The following is a 15777-nucleotide window of genomic DNA, read 5'->3' on the forward strand; positions in this document are numbered from 1 at the left end:
TATAGTATTATACAGAAAAATTTCATTGACCTAAAAATCCTCTAGGCTGCCTGTACTAATCCTTTCCCCCATCCAACCCCAACTCCTGGCAACTACTCATCTTTTTAATGTCTCCATAGTTTTGCCTTTTCTACAATGTCATGTAGCTGGAAAACATACAGCAGGTAGTCTCTCAGATTGGCTTCTTTCACTTAGTAATATTTCACTTAGTATTATGTCTGGATGTATCATAGTTTATTTATACATTCATTTGCTTTAGGACATCTTCGTTGTTCCTGAGTTTTGGCAATTAACAACAACAAAAAAGCTGCTATAAATATTTGTGTGTGGATTCCATTTATTTGTTTTTTATAGCAATATTTGTAGTTGTCCTTAAGAAGTTAACAAATTGGGGCACCTGGGTGGCTCAGTGGGTTGGGCCTCTGCCTTCAGCTCAGGTCATGATCTCAGGGTCCTGGGATCAAGTCCCATGTCGGGCTTTCTGCTCAGCGGGGAGCCTGCTTCCCTTCCTCTCTCTCTGCCTGCCTCTCTGCCTGCTTGTGGTCTCTGTCAAATAAATGAATAAAATCTTAAAAATAAATAACAAAGCAATGCATATTAATAATAAATTCAATCAATCCTTAAGTATAATGGGTAAAATATGAGAGTTCTTCCACCTTCCAACTGTTGCCCATCCTTAGTTCTGCAGCACTGAAGTTATCTACTCCTAATATCTGTATTATACACAGGCCAAACATATAAAAAGGTGTTTTGAGTATGGTAGGGCAATGCAAGAACAAGTGAGAGAAAGACACTGAGATCTTGAGAATTTCTTTCAGTGTGGAGAAAAATACATTTAAACTGTCTGAAGTAAAGTTTAATAGATAAGGTGTCCAGATATATTATATAGATATATCTACTTTGCCTAGCTGTATCCTAGTTTATGTAGTTATATCTTGGACAAATGTATGACTAGTCAAGATATATTGTCAGGACTTATTTAGTTTGTCTATTCTAGCTCTTCTAGATATGTTCTAGAAAATAGTTAATGAGAAAAAAAAACCTAGAAATCTTTCCTAGATAGATTTTTCTTAGCAAAAACAAAATAGTGTCAACCTTTATTTTTTAAAATACTTAAATTATAAATTTAAAATAGCAAGACATAACATTATTTTTCAAATATTTTCATTCCTTCTATCCTTTTCAGTAACAAAAAGGATTTCATGACCCAAGATAATATTTCTAGGAAATAAAGGGTCATCAACAAAATATTTTTTGTAATGTTGTGGTCATCTTCATAATTTAATAATATTGAGGCCTTAATGCTTATTTTTAAAATTATGTTTTAAAACAATTTTGAGTTATATTTTATTTTTAACTTTTTAAAATCTTGAATTATATTTTAAAAGAACAAGAAGCAAAAAGTCCTTTAAGCTTTTGATATTCAATAACTTAATGGACTCACAATTTTCTTTTTCTCTTAGAATCTTACTTTACTTTTTTTTTTAAAAGATTTTTATATATTTATTTGACAGAGAGAGATCACAAGTAGACAGAGAGGCAGGCAGAGAAAGAGAGAGGAGGGAAGCAGGCTCCCTGCTGAGCAGAAAGCCCGATGTGGGGCTCGATCCCAGGACCCTGGGATCATGACCTGAGCCGAAAGCAGAGGCTTTAACCCACTGACCCACCCAGGCACCCAAATCTTACTTTACTTTAACTGCCAACATGCCCTCCCTGACTTAACAGTTCACAGGTTCTTAACTCTAACAATTTTCCAGGCCTAAAGAGAATTCTTAGTTCTTTTTCTACAGTTCACCTCATCATTTGCTAACCATATTTCAACAACCCACTATGTTTACTTTTCATCTCCTGCTTCAGAATTTTCTGTGGTTTCCCTTCTTTCCTTGTAGAAGTTTTACAAATAAATCTTCAGGGTATTAGAGCATAATGTCTTCTTTTGAAACCTCTGAAAAATAGTTATATACAGTAAAGGATTGGCCTTCTTATTCCATTTGGACAGAAAATATCAAATAAAGGAGACCATTTTAGCCACAGAAAAGTAAATTTAGCTTAAGGAAAAAAATAAAATGGTAAGAGTCTATCTAATTTCAGATGTTAAGGAAAACATCTCAAAAATAAAAGTCTAACAAGAAAACATTAATTATGCCCAAGTTTCATAATGATGCAAGCATGGTATTGAACATACATAGTTGTCCAAATAAAGTATTTTAAACTGTTTTTTCATGGATGCAAAAAAGAAAATGATTCTCCAAAAGTAGTAAGATGTCTACAGTGATCTCCATAACCCAGCCATCTTCACCATTTGACCCCACACCATACTACTCACTCTCACCCACAGGCATTCTCTTTGTACCTCATTGTAGGCCAGTGACTGTCAGCACCTTTATGCATTGCTGTCTATTTTTCTTGTGACTTCCTCTCCCAAGGTATTTGTACTGGTGACATACTCTCATCATACAGGATTTAGCTCAAGTTTCATTTTCAGACTCTATTCTCTAACTAACTTCATTGATATTGGTTTGCTCTCCTTCCTTTTACTCTGTTTTACTGTTTTCATAGCAATTACATCTCCACGAAATTACAATGCTCATTTCATTGTTGCCTGTCTTCTCCCACGAGTGTTATCTTTTTATTTTATTCCTTTTGCATATCCCACTGCCATAAAACTGAAGACCACATAAGTATTGAAATATATGTGTGTGTGTGTGTGTGTGTGTGTTTGTGCGCGCGCGCGCGCGTGTGTTGTGAGTGTGTGTATTTTTAAAGATTTTATTTATCTGCAGGGGAAAGACATGACAAGAGAGGGAACACAACCAAGAGGAGTGGGAAAGGGAGAACCAGGTTTCCCACCAAGCAGGGAGCCTGATGCTGGGCTGTATCCCAGGACCCTTGGATCATGACCTAAACTAAAGGCAGACACTTAAAGACTAAGCCACCCAGGCACCCCTGAATATATATTTTTATAACTATTTTGGTCTATTAGTGCTTTTAGCAGTTAAACAGCATTAACACTCCTTGATCGAGTATTGAGGATCATAGCATTTTACAAATGAAAGGACTTTACATTCATAGAGGCCAGTAGTTATCTATTCAATGTTAGCATCTAATTTGAATAACATTCCCAGGTTGAATTTCCTATAATGGAAATCCAATACCTTCTAACAAATGTCTTTTCACTATTATTATAAAGTTGTTTCACAGAATAAAACTAAATTAATTTATTAATTCAACAAATATTTTATTTATCTAAGACCCATTATATGCCAGGGAATGTTCTTGGGGTTATGATATATGTCTATGTTTTTAAATAATCTTCATACGCAATGTGGGGCTCAAACTCACAATTCTGAGACCGAGTCGCATGCTCTACTTACTGAGCCAGCCGGGTGACTCGGGATATATTATTTAACAGGAAAACAACAATAAAAAATTCTTGTTCTCATGGACCTTATATTCTGGAGAGGAGAGATAAACACTTAAATATAACACATGTGTAAGTGTCAGAGTATATGAAAAGGTGACATGGATGAGTGTGATCATCATACTTATAGGGTCAGGAATCGTTGAAATTTTAAAGAACATGTTCAAAGCAGATCTTAATAAAATGAGGGAGATGTGCATAAAAATGTGGAGGTCTTTTCAGGCAGAGAGAATTGTCTGCATGAAGAACCTAAAGTGGGAAAACAGCATGAATCTGTGGAGAAAAAGCAAGTAGGCTAGTATGACTAGAGTTGCATCAGTGAAGCGGAGAAAAGAGGAGGCAAGGGGTGTGTGTGTGTGTGTGTGTGTGTGTGTGTGTATGTGTGTGTTTAGTAAAAGATGGAAGTGGTGGTATTGACTGATTCACAGAATCCCCATGAAGAAAACTTCGAGAAATAATCCTTTTTGGGGGCAAGTCCATTCATCTTACTCAGCACTACCAGATGAATTTTTCTCAAATATAACTCTGGTTATGTCTACCTTCTCCTCAAGAAACATGTAAAACCCCTTATCAAACCCATAGGACAAAGGTCACCCCTGTTATACTAGAACCCATAAATTTGGAATAAACAATCTTTATAAATCCATTTCCTCTATGATTTTCCTCACATCTCATGATTCAATGAAGAGCAATAATCTCTTTCCATTCACAAGCCCTACAGTTTCCTATTTCAGTGTATTTCTAAGTAGGAAGTACTTTACTTATGACCTTTCTCCTCAGTGTTTTCCCTCCTTCCAGACCCAGTCTAATCGACATCTCCTTCTTGAAATCCTCTCTGATAACTTTCATGCCTTTGATTTACCACAGTGTTTTAGGTCAAATTGTTTTTACAGCTTAACTAAAATGAAACTTAAGTTTCATGCTTAAAATCACAGGGGTAGTATGTGATGGAGCTGTGATCTTATCATTATATTGCCACCTCACTATACTATATTATAACATTCCTTAGTATCTGAAAACTGTTCCTCATGACTGAAACTTTCTTTGTATGCAGAGGTAACAGGAAAAGGTTGCACTGGATTTTATCTTGTCAGCAAAGAGAAACAATGAAAGTTTCAGCAAAGGAATGACAAGTTGATGTGGTGTTTTAATAATCTGCCAACAATGCAGGAAATGATGAGAAAAGAAGGCGGGTGTTTTCTAGGGAAGCCTTCATTTATAAATTTTTGATTATATGGTTTATAAAGTTCTCATTATATAGTTTAAAATGTGTCATGCACCATTCAATTGTCAATGAAATATTTTATCAATGCAGTTACTTTACTTTTTAAAGCTCAACAAAAATAAATAATTTTATCAATAACTATTTAGAAGACAGTATTTATGGTACAGTATTTTTAAAAGATTTTTTTTTAAATCTTAAAGAGTAGAGGTAGAAATTAAGAATTTTTTCACTTGTACTAATTGCTCTTCAAAATAGTGGAAACTCTCCTCATGCCAAGGAGCCAGGAGTCCTGCAGGCTATAATATTAGTCCAATCTGTGCTGTGAAATAATCTCATAAGCACAGTGCTGGTGGGGGATTGTATGCCTCTTCATGCTGTGGCTCCGGAAATCTTATAGGATTCTAAGATTGAGAAATAATTGTCTCTTAATGCCAGTGCAGTTTTTGGCAGGAGTGCCAAGTAGAGAAAACAGCACATGGCAATTTGATAAGGATGGCTATCCTCTCAGACAGGGACATATGATCACTTGAGGTTTCTTTCCACTACAAATGACTTCCAGCCAATGCATAAAACTCCTTTAAATATCACTAAATGCTGGTAATTCAACAATTCAAACTCTTATCAGAAATACATGAAATCTAAACTAATAAAATATTTTCTACTGTATAAATTCTCAAATTGTTCATGAAAGGGAAACAATAGTTTCCTAATTGAAAGGCTATATGTTATAGGCACACAGTCTATAAACTTAACAACAAGCAAGTCCAAATACTTTCTGCTTCTGTGCCACAGACCCCCCCCTTAGATACCACAGTCATGCTCCCCAAATCACACTTTATAAACATTTCACAATCATAACTGACAAAGATACTAAGATGTCTTAGTGGCTTTATTAAAGGCTTTCACATCAATAAACACATTATACAAAAATCAAGTGAAAACTGAAATGTTAGCATTCATCTTAACTGTCCACTTTGTCAATAATGTTGAATTTGTTCTCCGTTTGGGTGGGGTAGAGCAATTCATAAAAGACAAGGAACACTTTTTAGAAATAAAAACTGTATATTTATATATGCAAAACAGAAACATAAATTTTTTGTAATTGGGATATACTTTATGATATACAAAGTATACAAGAGAAAAGAATAATAAAAGTACACAGAGCTGAGACTAGGGTGAGCATAGTGAGATATTCATTTTGGGAGCAAAATTTAAGGGGATGCAGAAGAAAACCTTAATGACCAAGATAAGTAATATCTAATGTAATATTTTTAAAATAAAATTAATGCTAAAATTCCATGATACAATCTAAAAAAATTAAATAAAACAGGATCAGTATTTCTGATTTTTCCTTTTGCTTAGTCTTGGTTTGGAACTGAAACACTAAGCACTTTTTTAAAAATGATTTGATTTATTTATTTGAGAGAGAGAACAAGTAGGGGGAGGGGCAGGACTCCCTGGTGATCAAGGAGTCCAATGCTGGGCTAGATCCCAGGACCCTGGGATCATGACCTGAACCAAAGGAAGATGCTTAACCAACTGAGCCACCCAGGCACTCTAATTACCTTTTAATCATATATTTCAGAGCTTAGAAAAAGTGCAAAACCTAAGAAAAAAAGAGTCTGACTTCAATGTAATATTCTAATATTGTTACTTTTTTGGCACTAACCACATTTTGCAAATAATATTATAGCTTAAACATTTGTATTCTAAATATACTGGCTGTCTCTCTTCAAGTGTATGCTAAGATCTTTAAGGCAGAGGTCATGTCTTAAACTTTTCTTATTTAACATGTTGTCTCATAGTGTTATACCTATAATTGTTGCTTGATTAATCCTTATTAATAAGCTAGGTAGATTAAATAAATGCTGATTTACACGGCTTTCTCTATTAACCCCCAAGCTCTCTATTGTAGTCTAGTGACATGACAAAAGAAATACAGAACAAAAAAGACTTGTGCATTGACAGACAGTATCTTATTTTTTTGATATGTTTTAAATGTACTGAGATGTATACCTTTCATCTTCTTAAAAAAGAAATTGAGTTGTCTGTCAAATGATACAGAAGTACTATACTTTTTTGGAAATAACAAGGAAAACAATTCTATATTTTCAGTTTATCAATGTAACCAAGGTACATTATTTTTGGAAAAAAAGTAGCTTAATGTGAAATATAGAATAAGGATAATAGAGGGATGAGAGAAAAATAACTTATGGAGTATTTCACTAAATCAAACACTTCAAAGAGTAATTGCCTTTTAATAGAAAATACAAACATGATTGACATAAAAATATAGGTGAAAATATGTAATTTTTATCAAATGCAAGTTGAAACCTCTAAAAATTACATATATGAACCAATTTACTTATCTACCAAATTTTTTTTTCTTTTGCCCTAAATTTTCCTCATATTTTGTTTATATGTAGCTATAACTATTACTCAACCACTATGACTTTAATTAGTTTACAAAAACAATCTAATATTTTTGCAACATGCAGGAGGAAATTAATACTCATAATTTTGTACTGTTTGGGTACATTGTACTCAAGTCATCTACACTTTATTGACTGACCTCTGTCACACAGTTATTCCATTTCTCTGACAATTATAAACTGCCTTCTCAAGTTCAAAATTTTTGTGGTACAGTCTTCCATCTTATATATTCTAGTTTTACTATATGGTAACTATTATGTCTTAAATTGTATCATCCCAAAATTCATATGTAGAAGTCCTTCCAACAGCCCAGTATTTCGCAAGGTGATCTTATTTAGAGATAGGGTCTTTACAAAGGCGATTTGACTACAGTGAGTTCATGGGGTGGGGTGAACATAACATGTCTTTATATAAAGGAGGAATTTGCCCACAAACCCTTGTTTGATATGAAGATGAAGGCAAAGATGGGGGGGAAGCTTCCACCAGCTATGGAATGTCAAAGATGGGCAGTAAACCACCAGAAGCTAAAGTGAGGGATAGAACAGTTTCTGTTCCACAGCCCTCTCACAAGGAATCAATGCTGCTGATAATTTGATGCTGGACCTCTAGCTTCCAGAACTGTGAGACAACAAACATTTGTTATTTAAGCCACTCAGCTTGTAGTACTTTGTTATAGCAGCATAGTGAATTAACACAATAACCAAATAAACTTTTAATTTAGAATTTAAAACAATCTTTTAAAATTTAAGATATTTCATGAATTGTTTAATCCGTTGGCTTGGTGAATATTATAGCTTTTGAAAGCAATGATTTTGTACATTGGCTTTATCTCTTACCTTTTTACACAAACAGATATACATATATATGCCATTGATTTAATAGGCAGGTGGGTGAATGGTTTCAGAAGCAATAAATTAACTATTATGCTATGATATGCAACAAAGTTTCATTTGCACTCAAATAAATTTCCTTTAATATGGAAGCAAATATTATGAAGAAACAAAGTTCAGCAGTATAGCTTTACAATAAAACTCTTTCTTCCAAAGAAATATTCTATATTAAGATTTTATTATATGTATGATTTAATTTAATAAAAATGGGTGTATTCTAGACAGGGATGTCCATTATCACCACTGCTATTCAACATATTACTAGAAGTCCCAGCTTCAGCAATCAGACAACAAAATGAAATTAAAGGCATCCAAATCAGCAAAGAAGAAGTCAAACTATCATTCTTTGCAGATGATAGGATACTTTATGTGGAAAACCCAAAAGACTCCACTCCAAATCTGCTAGAACTTGTATAGAAATTCAATAAAGTGTCAGGATATAAAATCAATGCACAGAAATCAGTTGCATTTCTATACACCAACAACAAGACAGAAGAAAGAGAAATTAAGGAGACAATCCCATTTACAATTGCACCCCAAACCATAAGATACCTAGGAATAAACCTAACCAAAGAGTCAAAGAATCTGTACTTGGAAAACTATAAAGTACTCATGAAAGAAACTGAGGAAGACACAAAGAAATGGAAAAGAAGTTCCATGCTCATGTATTGGAAGAACAAATTTTGTGAAAATGTTATTGCTACCTAAAGCAATCCACATGTTTAATGCAATCCCTATCAAAATTCCACCCATTTTTTTCAAAGAAATGAAACAAATTATCCTAAAATTTATATGGAACTAGAAAAGACCTCGAATAGCCAGAGGAATGTTGAAAAAGAAAGCCAAAGTTGGTGGCATCACAATTCCAGACTTCAAGCTCTATTACAAAGCTGTCGTCATCAAGACAATATGGTACTGGCACAAAAACAGACACACAGATCAGTGGAACAGAATAGAGAGCCCAGAAATAGACCCTCAACACTATGGTCAACTAATCTTTGACCAAGCAGGAAAGAATATCTGATGGAAAAAAGACAGTCTCCTCAACAAATGGTGTTGGGAAAATTGGACAGCCACATGCAGAAAAATAAAACTGGACCATTTCCTTACACCACACACAAAAGCAGACTCAAAATGGATGAAAGAACTCAGTGTGAGAAAGGAATCCATCAAAATCCTTGAGGAGAACACAGGCAGCAACCTCTTTGACCTCAATCGCAGCAACTTCTTCCTAGGAACATTGCCAAAGACAAGGGAAGCAAGGGCAAAAAATGAACTGTTGGGACTTCATCAAGATCAAAAGCTTTTGTACAGCAAACAAATAGTCAACAAAACCAAAAGACAACTGACAGAATGGGAGAAGACATTTGCAAACAACAGATCAGATAAATGGCTAGTATCCAAAATCTGTAAAGAACTTAACAGGGACACCTGGGTAGCTCAGTGGGTTAAAGCCTCTGCCTTTGGCTCGGGTCATGATTCCAGGGTCCTGGGATCAAACCCCACATTGGGTTCTCTGCTCAGCTCTGCTCTTCTCAGTTCTGCCTGCCTCTCTGCCTACTTGTGATCTCTGTCAAATAAATAAATAAAATCTTAAAAAACAAAAACAAACAAACAAAAAAACTTCCAAACTTAACACCCAAAGAACAAATAATCTAATCAAGAAATGGGCAGAGGACATGAACAGACATTTCTGCAAAGAAGACATCCAGATGGTCAACAGACACATCAAAAAGTTCTCCATATCATTCAGCATCAAGGAAATACAAACCAAAACCACAATGAGATGCCACCTCACGGCAGTCAGAATGGCTAAAATCAACAAGTCAGGAAACGACAGATGCTGGCGAGGTTGTGGAGAAAGGGGAACCCTCCTACACTGTTGGTGGGAATGCAAGCTGGTGCAGCCACTCTGCAAAACAGCATCCAGGTTCCTCAAAAAGTTGAAAATAGAGCTACCCTACGAACCAGCAATTGCACTACTGAGTATTTACCCTAAAGATACAAACATACTGATCCGAAGGGGCACATGTACCCAAATGTTTATAGCAGCAATGTCCACAATAGCCAAACTATGGAAAGAACCTAGATGTCCATCAACAGATGAATGGATAAAGAAGATGTGGTATATATCTACAGTGGAATACAATACAGCCATCAAAAGAGATGAAATCTTGCCATTTGTGATGACATGGATGGAGCTAGAGGGTATTATGCTGAGCAAAATAAGTTAATCAGAGAAAGACAATTATCATATGATCTCCCTGATATGAGGAATTTGAGAGGCAGAGTGTGGGGCTTTGGGGGGTAGGGAAGGAAAAAATGAAACAAGATGGGATCAGGAGGGAGACAAACCATAAGAGATCTTTAATCTCACAAAACAAACTGAGGCTTGCCAGGGGGAGGCGGGTAGGGAGAAGGTGGTTGGGTTATGGACATTGGGGAGGGTATGTGCTACAGTGACTGCTGTGAAGTGTGTGAACCTGACGATTCACAGACCTGTACCCCTGGGGCTAATAATACATTATATGTTAATAAAAAATTTTAAAAAAATTTTAAAAATGGGTGTGTTCTGTAGGTGAAGTATTGTAATGGAAAGTTCATCTGAAGATGGAATGTATTTACTCTGAATTCAAGAAATTCACCCTTTAAAAAGTTTAAAATGATTCCAAAACAATACAGTGGGGCTATTAGTAAAAGTATGCTCAAGCAGCAAATTAAGCATAGAAAAAAAGAGCAACTGACTTTATTTAGGGTGGGATCATGAAAGTAAAGTCTTAATGAAGATAGAAACAGTAAAGTTTTAAAGGACAAATTATATTCTTTGAGTGAATAAAAGTGTAATTGGCATTTCAGATAGAGTAACATGGACTATAGAGGCAAGAAACATGTTTAGAGGACTCCAAGTAGTTTGATAAGGCCACAGAATGAATTGTGTTCAGGGGATGGGACTAGCAAATCAACAGGTTGTGGTAAGAATCCCCTTGTGTAAAAAGTCATAAAAGGTATATACTGGGGGTGTTATAAATTCAATTTTCACATAAAAAATAAATTCTAATGGATGACTAGAGGATAGTTGTGGAATGAAAAAGACCAGAGTAGAGGCACCAGTAATTGCTGTTGGAATTACAATCCTTGGGTATGTCCACTTGGGGACACCAGCCTCACAGACTGCAATGTGTCCTATGGCAATTTATGTGGGGAGAGACATGGAGCTCCTGTGTGATGGTAAGGATGCACTGAGAAATATGAGGAAATAAAATAAAAATAAAAAGGAGAATTATTGGAAGGGGGTAAGGTAGGAGGAGTCGTCTAAATGATTTTTGGTGTTTTGCCTTTAATTGATAAAACTAGTCTGGGTAAGACCAAAATAGTTTTGATTAGCCTAAGGAAGACAAATATATTGTGTTAGTTTCTTTTTCCCCAATATTCACAAGTTAATATTTAAATGGATATGTTAAAAATAGCAGCATTGTGTTCAAGCTGATTTTGAATTTAAATAAATACTCTTCCATTTGTAAAAGAATCCCGGCATATGGTGCGCAACTGTTGGCTCTAAAATGTTTGCACTATTGGCCCTCATCTCCTCCCAAAATGTTGGACTGTTTAACTGTTCAGAACAAAGGAAAATGGAGTTTAGTAGTCTAGTCAACAAATTTCTGGTTTTAAATATTGCTTAAATCAAAGTTAATTGATTTCATATAAAGATCCATTCCGTATCTAACCCATTGTCCACAACTGGTGAAAATTAAGTTGCTGACTTTTTTTTTTTTTTTTTTTTTTTACCATTTCATTCAGTTAATCTATTCTAAGTGTTTTTTTATTCAGTATGTAAATAAAAGGAATAGTTGAATAGATGGCAACCTAGTTACAAGTAAATGCCAGTGCAATAGCCAAGAGCTTAAAAATGTCATATACACTAAATCAGTGAAACTGGATTGTCTGGCCACAATTTTGTGAAGGCATTGTTCATAAGTATTCAGATTAAAACTGAACCTCCTGTATATGTTTAAATAATTTTGCAGAGAGGAAAAAGAAAGAGAGAATAACATGTAGGTAAAACTAAGTCTAACACAAAACTGAAGATTGTAAATAGATAAAAATAAAAACATGAAGTTGTCCTGATGGCAAATACATTGACAAAAAGTCTGGTTCTTTTCTCATTCATGAGAAGCAATTTAGAAAGTGTGGTTTCTGAAAAGCTGGTGGGCTGGTGGGATTGAGTGCTACACTTGGAACAGTTTCTGACCACAGTGCCAGATGAGAAAATGGCCCGGGGTTTCAGGAACCTATCCAGTTTGGTGGTTAATATTTTCCAAACTTAACATGAAATACTTTACTCAGTCTTATTTTTACTGGATTAGATCTGAATGAGTTTACTTTGTTGTATCACTCAGTTGGTTTGAGCCTCGTTGGTATGGCACATAAACAAAATATTTCTTTTCCTTGAATAGGAAAAGAGATTAAAAGCATAGAACTCTGATTTGAAAAACAGCCCCACTGCTGTTACTCCTTCTTTCTTTCCCCTCCTTGTTAGTTTCCATTTTAAAAGTATACCTACTTTTTCCAGCTTGGAATTTAGCCCAAGACTATCATTATTTACATGGAAATAACATCCATAAATGTCACCTGGACTCTTTATTAGAATATACTCTTAGTTTACAGTGTCAAAGAAAACATTTATAGTCATGTTAGGATTTAAATTGCATTTAAACTGCAGTTGACACTAAACAACATAAACATCAAATACAAAGTTTTTTCCTAAAGAGTTAAATATAATTCACATCTTTGTCTTTCTAAATCTCCTTAAAGTTTGCCTCCCTTAATATTCTTGTTACATGAGATATTTTCATAACTTCTTGACCAAGACAGAAAGAAGAATTTAAAATATTGACAAAGATGAGTTTTTTTTTTTAAGGCCTAGATGCATGAAAGGCAATATTTCACATATCTGAAGCTTAATGCCTTTCAACCTGCTTCTTAACAGCTCTGTTTTATTTTTAAGTTTTTATGAGGCTGAACCAACTGAATAGTTAGCACTGTATGTATTGTCCTCCTACTAAGTGGGGGCTGACTACACATTTTTTTTCATTCATGACAAAGCAAATAAATGAAGACTCAAATCATGCCTCCATTTAATATCTTCCCACACTTTGATATGCCAATAAAACATTTCAATAATTTAAAACTCATTATATAACAAAAATATTCAATCATCATTTTTGTCTTTATTGATGAATTTGAAGTTCACTTTCTCTGTTTTTTTTTTTTGTCAGGCCAAGAAATCAGACATAATTACTAAAATTTGTAGTTTTACAGATATCGCACCCATTCTACTACTCTGTGGCCTACAGACATATTGCAACTCCAAGAGCATGTGGTTGACAATGTTGTATAGCAGCTGGTACAGAAGAAACCTGGCAGAGCACATCTCAGAGAATAAAGCAAGACTTCACTAGTTGCCATTGTCAGCTTTCTTGCCTTGAATATAAATTGTTACCAGAGCTGTCTTGTTAGCAACTGTCTCTATTATAATATTATGAATGTCTATATTTTTGAAATAATAAAAGCAAAGTTTCCATAAATATTTACATATCCTCATTATATTTGAATAAATAAATGATCCTTCCATTTGGCATCTAACCATACATACTCTATAGGAAGTACTATCAAACCATTTAATCACAGTGTTGAAACTTCTGGAAAAAAATAAGATCACAGAATTTATTTAATATCAACCATTCAATGTTTAGCTTAATTCTGATGGATATTCATCTTCAAATAAATTCATGTTTAAATTGACATATTTTAGTTATTCAGAGATATATGCAAAAATCTATTTGTTGAGTTGAAAAATCAGATATATCATAAGAATGCTTTTAAAAAGAGGACTTGGGTGCCTAGATGGCTCAGGGGGTTGAGCCTCTGCCTTTGGCTCAAGTCCTGGGATCAAGCCCCACATCAGGCTCTCTGCTAGGTGGGGAGCCTGCTTCCCCCCTCTCTCTGCCTGCCTCTCTGCCTATTTGTGATTTCTCTCTATCAAATAAATAAATAAAATCTTAAAAAAAAAAGAGGACTCTAACTAATACCATATTAGTACTGCAATTTATATCACATAATTTATGTGTTGCATTATGAATAGCGATAAAATAAATACCTCAATTAGCAATAATCATGCCTTGGATGAACCTCATTGGCTACAATACTGTCACTGCGCAAAGCTTAAAAATAAATATCTCATATCATTTTATACTTCAGTAACGTTATCAGATGTTGAGTAGTCTCTAATTTTTAAATATTAAGTTAATCCCCTAGCAATTCTATTAAAACTATTTGCCACGTGTTAATCTGTTTTGGTTAATCTGCTTTTTGGCAAGACTTTCAGTATCCGAAGTTTTTGAGGTTATCCATCCTTTGTCCAGCTTTTGCTAAACTGGTTACATCCAGAGAAATCTCTTTACTTCTATCGAAGGTTGTGTATTATTGCATTTTTAAATTATGTGTGTATTTACACTATCACTCATTAAATGAAAAGGTAATTTTATAGGAAAGACCATAACCTTCTTTTTCTCTCTCCAGCCTCTCTCCAGTCCCTAGCATGGTAGGCATTAAATGAGTATTGTTTTATTAAAATACTGCTTGCCTCCAAAAGTGCATTCTTTCCTTTCATAGCCTCCTCTAATGGCCATGCAAAATCAACATGAACTGTTCCACATGTGAAATCATAAATATATACACTTTTCAGACTTTACCTCTTATTCTTCCTCTATCAGTAATTTCTAAATGTTGGTGGTCTTTTATCAAGACACTTAGTAACCCTAAAACTCCTTAATTTATCTATAACTCCTTTTATTCTTATCACTCTCTTTACCCAGGTTGGAAGACTGCCATTAGCATATTCATTATTATTTTCCCAGTATCATTCACCACTTGATCACTGATCACACATTGATCACTATTATGGTTACAAAAATTGCCCATTTTCCTTGAATCTTACACCAAACAATTACTTGGCCTTTCCTCTTACTTCAAAGAGAAAATTAAAGCTGTCACAAAAGATTCTCTAAGTACCTGCTTCTAAATCTCAAGGCTTTTTCATATTTCTCTTTATTATAAAGGAAAACTATTACTGTAGCTAATAAACTATATACTAATATAGTACATAAATCTTTTGGTACTTTATTAATTATTTCTTACATCAATCTCTTAATCAAAAACAATTGATAGTTTTCTTGACTCTGAAATGCTTATATGCTAGATATCTGATATCAAATGTAACATTTCAGTATAACTGTTATTAATCAAGTCAATACTATTTACTGAATTCATGTTATGTGTCAAATACTATTTTGTTATAGGGAATACAGCAAAGACAACACAAACCCTTTTCCCTTTACATTCTCATGGGAGGAGAGAAATCAATAAATAAAATAAAATAAAGATAAAAATGAGTAGAATGTATACCTTACCAAAAGGCAGTAAGTACTAAGGAGGAAAACAGTAAGGCAGAAAGGTGAATAGACAGTCCAGACATGAAGTTAGTGCAGTTTTTTTTCTTTTTTTTTAATTTTTTTATTTTTTATAAGGATATATTTTTATCCCCAGGGGTACAGGTCTGTGAATCACCAGGTTTACACACTTCACAGCACTCACCAAAGCACATACCCTCCCCAATGTCCATAATCCCACCCCTTCTCCCAATCCCCCTCCCCCAAGCAACCCTCAGTTTGTTTTGTGAGATTAAGAGTCACATATGGTTTGTCTCCCTCCCAATTCCATCTTGTTTCATTGATTCTTCTTCTACCCAC

The 15777-nt window shown here is 34.5% G+C and overlaps 1 non-coding gene across 1 annotated transcript; it reads right to left on the bottom strand.

The window, feature by feature from the left end:
* Positions 1-14053: 14053 nt before the first annotated feature.
* On the bottom strand, positions 14054-14192 carry LOC116569715. The gene has a single exon (XR_004277152.1). It is a non-coding gene; the product is annotated as a U4 spliceosomal RNA (small nuclear RNA).
* Positions 14193-15777: the final 1585 nt, after the last annotated feature.

This window comes from Mustela erminea, chromosome 11 (genome assembly GCF_009829155.1).
Source record: "Mustela erminea isolate mMusErm1 chromosome 11, mMusErm1.Pri, whole genome shotgun sequence".
Classification (NCBI taxonomy): Eukaryota; Metazoa; Chordata; class Mammalia; order Carnivora; family Mustelidae; genus Mustela; species Mustela erminea.